Source organism: Vigna unguiculata, unplaced genomic scaffold, assembly GCF_037176805.1.
Source record: "Vigna unguiculata cultivar grain cowpea cultivar isolate G323 ecotype 2 unplaced genomic scaffold, ASM3717680v1 ptg000214l, whole genome shotgun sequence".
Classification (NCBI taxonomy): domain Eukaryota; kingdom Viridiplantae; phylum Streptophyta; class Magnoliopsida; order Fabales; family Fabaceae; genus Vigna; species Vigna unguiculata.
In genome coordinates this window covers 7,654-20,000 of record NW_028196851.1, presented here as the reverse complement: position 1 = coordinate 20,000, position 12,347 = coordinate 7,654, and the positions used below count along the sequence as shown (strand labels likewise).

The 12,347-nt window shown below is 32.5% G+C and overlaps 1 non-coding gene across 1 annotated transcript; it reads right to left on the bottom strand.

The window, feature by feature from the left end:
* Nucleotides 1-10,942: 10,942 nt before the first annotated feature.
* TRNAR-UCU (transfer RNA arginine (anticodon UCU)) lies at nucleotides 10,943-11,014 on the bottom strand. Its single transcript has one exon. It is a non-coding gene; the product is annotated as a tRNA-Arg (tRNA).
* Between the last annotated feature and the right edge of the window lie 1,333 nt (nucleotides 11,015-12,347).

Genomic DNA, 12,347 nt, shown 5'->3' with positions numbered 1-12,347 from the left:
AATCTTCATGATTTAACATTTAACAAGGATCTTAGTTTTTTAATTTCTCAATTTCTACACAAATTAAGATAAAGAAAAGGCAGTTTTTCAATCATTGACTCAAATCCATTGTTGAACTGAATGAATCCCACTGAGTGGAATAGGGAGGTACTTATGGCAGAACGGACCAATCTAATGTTTCACAATAAAGTGATAGGTGGAACTGCCATTAAACGACTTATTAGCAGATTAATAGATCACTTCGGAATGGCATATACATCACATATCCTGGATCAAGTCAAGACTCTGGGATTCCGCCAAGCTACGGCTACATCCATTTCATTAGGAATTGATGACCTTTTAACAATACCTTCGAAAGGATGGCTAGTCCGAGATGCTGAACACCAAAATTTGATTTTGGAAAAACAGCATCATTATGGAAATGTACATGCAGTAGAAAAATTACGCCAATCCATTGAGATATGGTATGCTACAAGTGAATATTTTCGACAAGAAATGAATCCTAATTTTAGAATGACCGATCCTTTTAATCCAGTCCATATAATGTCCTTTTCGGGAGCTAGAGGAAATGCATCTCAAGTACACCAATTAGTAGGTATGAGAGGATTAATGTCGGATCCACAAGGACAAATGATTGATTTACCTATTCAAAGCAATTTACGCGAAGGGCTATCTTTAACAGAATATATAATTTCTTGCTACGGAGCTCGTAAAGGGGTTGTAGATACTGCTGTACGAACATCAGATGCTGGATATCTTACACGTAGACTTGTTGAAGTGGTTCAACATATTGTTATACGTCGAACAGATTGTGGTACCATTCGAGGAATTTCAGTAAATACCCAGAATGAAACGATGCCGGAAAGTAGTTGGACACAAACATTAATTGGTCGTGTATTAGCAGACGATATATACAGAGGTTCACGATGCATTGCCATTAGAAATCAAGATATTGGAATTGGACTTTTCAATCGATTGAAAACCTTTCAAACACAACCAATATCTATACGAACTCCTTTTACCTGTAGGAATACATCTTGGATCTGTCGATTGTGTTATGGTCAAAGTCCTACTCAAGGTCACTTGGTGGAATTAGGAGAAGCTGTAGGTATTATTGCGGGCCAATCCATTGGAGAACCGGGCACTCAATTAACATTAAGAACTTTTCATACTGGCGGAGTATTCACAGGGGGGACTGCCGAACAGGTGCGAGCACCTTATAATGGAAAAATTAAATTCAATGAGGATTTGGTTCATCCTACACGTACACGTCACGGGCATCCTGCTTTTCTATGTTATATAGACTTGTATGTTAGTATTGAAAATGGTGACATTATACATAATGTGACTATTCCACCAAAAAGTTTTCTATTAGTTCAAAATAATCAATATGTAAAATCAGAACAAGTGATTGCCGAGATTCTCGCAGGAACATATACTTTTAATTTAAAAGAAAAAGTTCGAAAACATGTTTATTCTGACTTAGAAGGAGAAATGCATTGGAGTACGGATGTGTATCATGCATCAGAATTTAAATATAGTAATGTCCATATCTTACCAAAAACAAGTCATTTATGGATTTTATCAGGAAAATCAGACAGATCCGCTTCAGTCTCTTTTTCAACCCGAAAAGATCAAGATCAATTGAACATTCATTATCTTTCTACAGGAGAAAGAGATATTTGTAACCATTTAGCAAGTAATAATAAAGTAAGACATAATTTGTTTCGTTTCACTCCTTCTGAAAAAAAAGAAAGAAGGATTTCAGATTATTCAAAAAATAATCAAATCCTATGTAAAGATCATTGTCATTTTACACATCCTGCTATTTTTCACGATACTACGGATTTATTAGCAAAGAGGCGGAGAAATCGATTCATTATTCCATTTCAATTCCAATCGATTCAAGAACGAGACAAAGCACTAATGTTAGATTCCAGTATCTCGATTGAAATACCAATCCATGGTATTTTTCGTAGAAATAGTATTTTTGCTTATTTCGATGATCCTCAATACCGAACACAGAGCTCGGGTATTACTAAATATAGGACTATTGATATAAATTACATTTTTAAAAAAGAGGATTTTTTAATCGAGTATCCAGGAATTCAAGAATTTAAGACAAAATACCAAATTAAAGTAGATCAATTTTTTTTCATTCCCGAAGAAGTGTATATTTTACCAGAATTTTCTTCCATAATGGTACGGAACAATAGTATTATTGAAGTAGATACACCAATCACTGTAAATATAAGAAGTCAAGTAAGCGGGTTGGTTCGATTGGAGAAGAAAAAAAAAAAGATTCAATTAAAAATATTTTCCGGGAATATCTATTTTCCCGGAGAAATGGATAAGATATCCCGGCACAGTGCCATGTTGATACCACCGAGAACGGTAAAAAAAAATTCAAAAGGATCAAAAAAAAAAATGAAAAATTGGATCTATGCTCAATGGATCACAATTATGAAAAAAAAGTATTTTGTTTTGGTTCGACCGGTCATTTTATATGAAATAGAAGATAGGATCAATTTAATCCAATTTTTTTCCCAAGATATGTTACAAGAAAGAGATAATTTGGAACTTCAAATTATTCATTATATTCTTTCTGGAAATGGAAAATCAATTCGGGGAATTTCTAATTCTAATACAAGTATTCAATTAGTTCGGACTTGTTTAGTCTTAAATTGGGATCAAGACAAAAAATTGTCTTCTATCGAAAAAGGGCATGCTTCTTTTGTTGAACTAAGTATAAAAGGTTTGGTTAGATATTTCTTAAAAATGGACTTAGGAAAATCCCATATTTCATATATAAGAAAAAGGAAAGATCCGCTCGGTTCAAGATTTATCTTGGATAATGAGTCGGACTGGACCAACATCAATCCATTTTTTTTTATAGATCCGAGGGAAAAAGTTCAACAATCACTTAGTCAAAATCATGGAACTATTCATATGTTGTTGAATAGAAATGAGAAATGCCGATCTTTAATAATTTTGTCATCATCGAATTGTTTTCAAATACGATCATTCCACGATGGAAAATATTACAATGGGATAAAAGAAGAAATAAATCCAATTCAAAGAGATCCTCTGATTCCAATTCAAAATTCGTTAGGTCCTTTAGGAATAGCCCTTCAAGTTGCCCATTTTTATTTTTACCTTTTAATTACTAATAATCAGATCTCGATAAATAAAAACGGGCAACTTGACAAATTAAAAGAAACTTTTCAAGTATTAAAATATTATTTAATAGACGAAAACGAGATCATTTATAAATCTGATCTATCTAGTAACATCCTTTTAAATCCATTCTATTTGAATTGGCATTTTTTCCATCATAATTATTGTGAAAAAAAAACGTTTCCCATAATAAGTCTTGGTCAATTTATTTGCGAAAATGTATGTATAGTTCAAACGAAAAATGAACCACACCTTAAATCGGGTCAAATTCTAACTGTTCAAATGGATTCTGTAGGAATAAGATCGGCTAACCCTTATTTGGCGACTCCTGGAACAACTGTTCATGGTCATTATGGAGAAATACTTTCTGAAGGAGATATATTAGTTACATTTATATATCAAAAATCGAGATCAGGTGATATAACACAAGGTCTTCCAAAAGTAGAACAGGTATTGGAAGTTCGTTCGATTGATTCAATATCCATAAACCTAGAAAAGAGAGTGGATACTTGGAATGGGCGTATAACAAGAATTCTTGGCATTCCTTGGGGATTCTTCATTAGTGCTGAGCTAACTATAGCGCAAAGTCGTATTTCTTTGGTTAATCAAATTCAAAAAGTTTATCGATCCCAGGGAGTTCACATTCATAATAGACATATAGAAATTATTGTGCGTCAAATAACATCAAAAGTATTGGTTTCAGAAGATGGAATGTCTAATGTTTTTTTGCCTGGCGAACTAATTGGATTGTTGCGGGCCGAACGAGCTGGGCGTTCCTTAGAAGAGTCGATCTGCTATCGAGTTCTATTATTGGGGATAACAAAAACATCTTTGAATACTCAAAGTTTCATATCTGAAGCAAGTTTTCAAGAAACTGCTAGAGTTTTATCAAAAGCCGCTCTCCGGGGTCGCATAGATTGGTTGAAAGGTCTGAAAGAGAACGTTGTTTTAGGGGGAATGATGCCAGTTGGTACTGGATTCAAAAGAATAATATACCGTTCAAAGCAAAGGCAATATAACAAGATTACCCCGGAAACAAAAAAAAGAATTTATGTGATACATCAAAATAATCTAGGATTTAAGAATTCCTAAAATAATGATTCTTAAGGTCGTATTCATCTCCGGTCACTTTATTTTGTATATATTTTGTATAATAAAAGAAACATAATAAATAAACGAATCATATTCAATGAAATAGAAAAAATGGCCCGATCTTTTTTTTATCAACGGCAAATTTTCAGTAGAAGAGAAGGTTCCTTCGGAACACTTATTTTTTTCTATTTCAGTATACTGGGTCTCTTTCTTTCATTTCAAAAAATTGATCTAATTTCTATTTGGAAATGAAAGAAAAGTGTGGGGATAATTATAAATGACAAAAAGATATTGGAACATAATTTTGGAAGAGATGATGGAAGCTGGTGTTCATTTTGGCCACGGTACTAGAAAATGGAATCCTAAAATGTCACCTTATATTTCTGCAAAGCGTAAGGGTATTCATATTACAAATCTTATTAGAACTGCTCGGTTTTTATCAGAATCTTGTGATTTAGTTTTTGATGCAGCAAGTGGGGGAAAACAATTCTTAATTGTTGGTACAAAAAAAAAAGCAGCTGATTCAGTAGCGCGGGCTGCAATAAGAGCTCGGTGTCATTATGTTAATAAAAAATGGCTCGGCGGTATGTTAACGAATTGGTATACTACAAAAACACGACTTCAAAAGTTCAGGGACTTGAGAATGCAACAAAAGACGGGGAGATTTCATAGTTTTCCAAAAAAAGATGCCGCTATATTGAAGAGACAATTAGCTCAATTGGAAACATATCTTGGCGGCATTAAATATATGAAGGGCTTACCAGATATTGTAATAATCGTCGATCAACAAGAAGAATATACGGCTCTTCGAGAATGTATAACTTTGGAAATTCCAACAATTTGTTTAATTGATACAAATAGTGACCCGGACCTCGCTGATATTTCAATTCCAGCTAATGATGATGCTATAGCCTCAATTCGATTAATTCTTAACAAATTAGTTTTTGCAATTTGTGAGGGTCGGTCTAGATATATACGAAATTCTTGATTAATAATAAGATAAAAAATTCTTGAATTTGCTTCGAGGGGTTCATAGATTTATGGAATCGCTTACTATACTAGTAAGAAATTGCACAAAAATGAAAATAGAAAACAAACAAAAATTTTATGTAATTAGTATCGGTATTCAAAATCAAAAATGAAAGTAGACAAATCAAAAGGGAAAGGAGATGTTTGAATAAAAATAATTCCCTTTTTTCAACTTCTTTTTTTAGAGGACAGGACAATATGAATGTTTTATTATGCTCTATCAACACATTAAAAAGATTATACGATATATCTGCTGTGGAAGTAGGTCAACATTTCTATTGGCAAATAGGGGGTTTCCTAGTACATGCCCAAGTACTTATTACTTCTTGGGTTGTAATTGCTATCTTATTGGTTTCAGCCATTCTAGTTATTCGAAATCTGCAAACCATTCCCACTTTCGGTCAGAATTTATTTGAATATGTTCTTGAATTCATTCGAGACGTGAGCAAAACTCAGATTGGAGAAGAATATGGTCCGTGGGTTCCTTTTATTGGAACTTTGTTTCTATTTATTTTTGTTTCTAATTGGTCAGGGGCTCTTTTACCTTGGAAAATCATCCAATTACCTCATGGGGAGTTAGCTGCACCCACAAATGATATAAATACTACCGTTGCATTAGCTTTACTTACATCAGTTGCATATTTCTATGCGGGTCTTTCAAAAAAAGGATTAGCTTATTTTAGTAAATACATCCAACCAACTCCAATCCTTTTACCGATTAACATATTAGAAGATTTCACAAAACCCTTATCCCTTAGTTTTCGACTTTTCGGAAATATATTAGCTGATGAATTAGTAGTTGTTGTTCTTGTTTCTTTAGTACCTTTAGTAGTTCCTATACCTGTCATGTTCCTTGGATTATTCACAAGCGGTATTCAAGCTCTCATTTTTGCTACTTTAGCTGCGGCTTATATAGGTGAATCCATTGAAGGCCATCATTGACTAGTTTTCTCAAAAATAGTCTTTTTTGTTTAGCTTGCCACACATATATTGTGGCTCAATAGAATCTACAAAATAAACATCTATCTATAGATATATAGATAGATATAGATAGATCTATTCGATTAGTATATATTAGTTTGGATATTCAAAAAAAATGAATAGCTAGAATTAGAATTCTGTATGATATTTACGTTTACAATGTGTGATAAAAAGATACTATATAGAATGTTAGTAGATTCTCGTTTGATTCACATTTAATTCAACAATTGATCAAAAGATAATTAAAAACATTTAGATCACCCAATTTCCTATATTTCTTTGAAACATTAATGAAATCGAATGAATTTATTTAGATTGATTGTATCCATATGGGATAAGAGAATAAGAAAAGAGGGAAGGGGAGCTTAAAAAAAAACATGATAAAAAAAATAGAAGTGAGGGGATCAGTCAAGGTTTTTTAGGTTTCAAAGAATGAATTTCAATTTCGATTGAATCTAAAACACAAAGAAAATTAGTTTACAGCATAGAAGAAACCTATGTATATGTGATATGATATTATAGATGAACTAGTTTTATATGAACTAACCATATATCTGAAATAACTAATCTTTTCTATATAAAAAAGGCCTCGCTATTACTGTCAATTTCTATAGGGATAGAAAAGCAAAGTCCTTGCGTTTCAGCTCTAATTGTGAATTGAAAATTAAAAAACTAAAGAAATTGTATAAAAAAACGAAGAATTCAAAGAATGATTCCAAAATTAAGGTAAGAGAAGAACAAAGATTATACAGATTCACCCCCAAAACTATGTAGTTCGAGACGAAAAAAGAAATCTCGAAGTAATTCGTTTAATAACTATTATTTTCAATTTTTAATTCTTATTTTTATTAATTACTTTAACTGAAAAAGTCTTGGTAATTGAAAAATGAAGTCAGAATTTATTAGTCGATTATATCATTAACTATTTCTTTCTTTTATATGTAGGTTACGAGGAAATTCTCATGAATCCAATTATTTCTGCCGCTTCTGTTATTGCTGCTGGATTGGCCGTAGGGCTTGCTTCTATTGGACCTGGGGTTGGTCAAGGCACTGCCGCAGGGCAAGCTGTAGAGGGGATTGCACGACAACCAGAGGCAGAGGGAAAAATACGGGGTACTTTATTACTTAGTCTGGCTTTTATGGAAGCTTTAACAATTTACGGGCTGGTTGTAGCATTAGCACTTTTATTTGCTAATCCTTTTGTTTAATCCTAAAAAGATAAAAATACATATGTGGACTTCCTTTTTCGAATTATATTAATAATTCACTCCTACAATTCTTTATCTGTTCGGATAAGAACACAGGAGAAGGACTAATTGAAAGGTATTCACATACTTATTCACCCTCTTTCTTCTTTTTGTTTAGTCCAATGAACCCCTCTTTTATTTTATTTCTTTTAAGATAATTTTTTGAAAGTGTTCAAACTAGATAGATTTTGCAATTGATAAAAGAACTGGTATCTAATTCTAAGAAGTATCATTCTTTTAGGGAATCTTCCAATTGATTGACCAATCCAAATTATATCAAATTCTATAATTATATATTCCAATTAGATTATTATATTATCTATCTAATAGGAATATTAGAAAGATAATTAGTCTATTCATAAGAGGAGATGAGATCATATGAAAAATATAACCGATTCTTTCCTTTGTTTGGGCTCCTGGCCATCCGCCGGAAGTTTCGTGTTTAATACCGATATTTTAGCAACAAATCCAATAAATCTTAGTGTAGTGTTAGGTCTACTGGTTTTTTTTGGAAAGGGAGTGTGTGCGAGTTGTTTATTTCAAAGAATAAATTGGATTTAACCAAACTGCACTTTTTAGTTTAGTTAGAATTAAGAAAATGTGCAGAATCCCGCGAATTACTTCTGAATTCATTTTCTTTTTTGAATAAATTAAGAAAAATCTTAAAGAACCATAGCATTTCGCGCTTTATTGGTAATCCACTTTGATTCTCTATTTACCAAAAATTTTGGACTATTACCATGGTTAAAAAGAGTTTGAAGTCTATACGCAGTGTAGTACTCTTTCTACCGCTATATTAATACAGAAAGGAAACGGTTTCAAAAAAATTATTCGATTTTTTTTCGATATAAAACACTCATGTCGATAAAAAAAATGGCTTGAATCCTATTTATGGCGAGAAATAAAAAACGGGTGAATTTAAACCTCCCCTTTGTACGATGCGTAATCGATGGATGACCTATGTATAAATTCAAAAGAAGTCTTTGGATTTGAATAAAAAAACAACTTTGTTGACATATATTTGTTTGGTCAAAAGAGTCCTCCGAATATTCTAGTCTTATATTGGTAATTGTTTTCACTTTGAATAGAGAAGAGAGGATAGGCTCATTACATAAAAAATTGGTAAATTTCCGATAAGTAATTGAGTGTGAGAGCCAAATGAATCGAAAGATTCATGTTTGGTTCGGGAAGAGATCATAGACATTTTGAAATGGATGGAAAGAGAGTCTACTTTCATTACGTGATTTATTAGATAATCGAAAACAGAAAATCTGGAGAACTATTCGAAACTCAGAAGAATTACAGGAAAACGCCATTGAACAGCTCGAAAAAGCCCAGGCCCGCTTAAGGAAAGTTGAAACAGAAGCAGATCTGTTTCGGGTGAATGGCTATTCTGAGATCAAACGAGAAAAATTGAATTTAATTAATTCAATTTATACGACTTTGGAACAATTAGAAAATTACAAAAACGAAGCTATTGATTTTGAACAACAAAGAGTTATTAATCAAGTTCGACAGCGGGTTTTACAACAAGCCTTACAGGGAGCTCTAGGAACTCTAAATAGTTGCTTGAACAACGAGTTACATTTACGTACTGTTAGTGCTAATATTGGCATGTTTGGGATGATGAAATAAAAAAATAACTGATTAGGCTTTCTATTATACAATAGAGTATAGGCATCATTTTTTTCTTATAAAAAATAAATTTAAGATATTTTCATGGTAACCATTCGTGCAGATGAAATTAGTAAAATTATCCGTGAACGCATTGAGCAATATAATACAGAAGTAAAAATTGTAAATACTGGTACCGTACTTCAAGTAGGCGATGGTATTGCTCGTATTTATGGTCTTGATGAAGTAATGGCGGGTGAATTGGTGGAATTTGAAGAAGGTACTATAGGCATTGCTTTGAATTTGGAATCAAAAAATGTTGGTGTTGTATTAATGGGTGATGGTTTGCTGATACAAGAGGGAAGTTCAGTAAAAGCAACAGGAAGAATTGCTCAGATACCTGTAAGTGAAGCTTATTTGAGTCGTGTTATAAATGCCCTGGCTAAACCAATTGACGGTCGAGGAGAAATTTCAGCTTCGGAATCTCGATTAATAGAATCTCCCGCTCCCGGTATTATTTCAAGACGTTCGGTATATGAGCCTCTCCAAACAGGACTTATTGCTATTGATTCGATGATCCCCATAGGACGGGGCCAGCGAGAATTAATTATTGGAGATAGACAAACAGGTAAAACAGCAGTAGCCACAGATACAATTCTCAATCAACAGGGACAAAATGTAATATGTGTTTATGTAGCTGTTGGTCAAAAAGCATCTTCTGTGGCTCAAGTGGTGACTACCTTACAAGAAAGAGGAGCAATGGAATACACTATTGTAGTAGCTGAAACAGCGGATTCTCCAGCTACATTACAATACCTCGCGCCTTATACAGGAGCAGCTCTGGCTGAATATTTTATGTACCGTGAACGTCACACTTTAATCATTTATGACGATCTCTCCAAACAAGCACAGGCTTATCGGCAAATGTCTCTTCTATTACGAAGACCACCAGGTCGCGAAGCTTATCCAGGGGATGTTTTTTATTTACATTCGCGTCTTTTGGAAAGAGCCGCTAAATTAAGTTCTCAGTTAGGCGAAGGAAGTATGACTGCTTTACCAATAGTTGAAACTCAATCGGGAGATGTTTCAGCTTATATTCCTACGAATGTAATTTCCATTACAGATGGCCAAATATTCTTATCGGCCGATCTATTCAATGCTGGAATAAGACCCGCTATTAATGTTGGTATTTCAGTTTCCAGAGTTGGATCGGCGGCTCAAATCAAAGCCATGAAACAAGTAGCTGGTAAATTAAAATTGGAATTAGCACAATTCGCAGAATTAGAAGCTTTTGCACAATTCGCTTCTGATCTAGATAAAGCTACTCAAAATCAATTAGCAAGAGGTCAACGATTGCGCGAGTTGCTTAAACAATCCCAATCAGCTCCTCTTACTGTGGAAGAACAGATAGTAACTATTTATACCGGAACGAATGGTTATCTTGATTCATTAGAAATTGGACAGGTAAGGAAATTTCTTGTTGAGTTACGTGCTTACTTAAAGACGAATAAACCTCAATTCAAAGAAATCATATCTTCTACCAAGACATTCACTGGGGAAGCAGAAGCCCTTTTAAAGGACGCTATTAAAGAACAGATGGAACTCTTTTTATTCCAGGAACAAGTAGAAAAAAATTGATGAATCATTAAATAATTTTGTAATTCAATTTTCCAATTTTTATAATTAGTATCTTTTAATATGTTTTTATTTCATTTGAATATTATATATAATGAATTCGAATCAAAATGTAATAAATCAAAAAAAATAGAAGGACAAGGTTGAAATTAGATATGCAAACAACTTGCGTCCAATAGGATTTGAACCTATACCTAAGGTTTAGAAGACCTCTGTCCTATCCATTAGACAATGGACGCTTCTATTTTATATTTGATTCTTTAACCTTTTTAACTAAACCTTATTAAAAAGATTAAAGAATCAAACAAATATAAAGAATTCTAGAAATTATAAAAATAAAATAAATCAAATATTTAGAATAAAAGAAAAAAAAAATAAAAAAGAAAAATCAATTGAATATAATTGAATATATATAACTAAAACTAAATTAAGAAATGAAAATGAAGAATTGACAAATTCTTTAAGAATTCTAGATTCATTCTCGAAGAAAAAAGATAGATTTAAATAGAATAAAATAGAAGCGGGTAGCGGGAATCGAACCCGCATCGTTAGCTTGGAAGGCTAAGGGTTATAGTCGACGTTGATTCATCATTTTGATTTAACGTCTCTAATTCAAAACTGAACGTGAAACTTTTGTTTCATTCGGCTCCTTTACGGAATGAAGAGATGGACAATAAAAAAAATTGACCCATAACATCTATGTCAGCCTTTTTGTATGAATAGGTTTCAAATATCTTGCTTTTTAGATGATCCCTCTAGAAGAGCAATATTCTAACAATCTATGTTTTTTTTCTAGTTACTTCGTTCTCTATTTCTATTTCAGAAAATCTTTAGGAAAAGAAGAAAATTTCCGTCGAGCTAAAAAAATGTCGATGTCTCTAGTAAACTAAAAGAATCGTTTAATAGCTATTTTGCTTCAATTTTTACTATGCAAAAAAATGGAAGATTTAGTTACGATTAGAAAGAAACTTTGTATATTTCTCTCCATAGATCCTTTAGTAATACTCAAAAAATTCGGATTATAGATCCAATTCCAAAAACTTATGTTTCATAATTTTAAAACTCAATTTGTCAAATTCGATTTGATTCTTCTTGTATACAAATTACAATAATGTATATTATACCGCAAATAATTCATCGAGGGGTATAAAGGAGTCCCTTTAAGTAAAAAATAAAGTTTTTGATCGGCATATGAATCAAATGGGGGATCCCTTAACTTTTGGGGGGTCCTTGAAACGAATCGCACTTTTACCACTAAACTATACCCGCTACAATATCATTATTGTATCTTTTGTTGAACAAAGCAATCAGACAAAATAAAGAAATGGGAGGCATAATATTCTAATAAGTCGAGTATTGACATGTTTCATTAGAGAATCTTCTAATGAAATTTGAAAAACGGGATAATTTTCATTTTTTTATTTTGCTGAAGGTTATATATATATACAATTTACGTTACCAGAAAAAAGAGAGGGAGTAAGAAAAGAGAACATTTTTATATTATCTTATTTTGGTTTTATCTCATAGGAATCTATCCGTATCTCTTATTTTTTTTTTAATTACAAATATTTT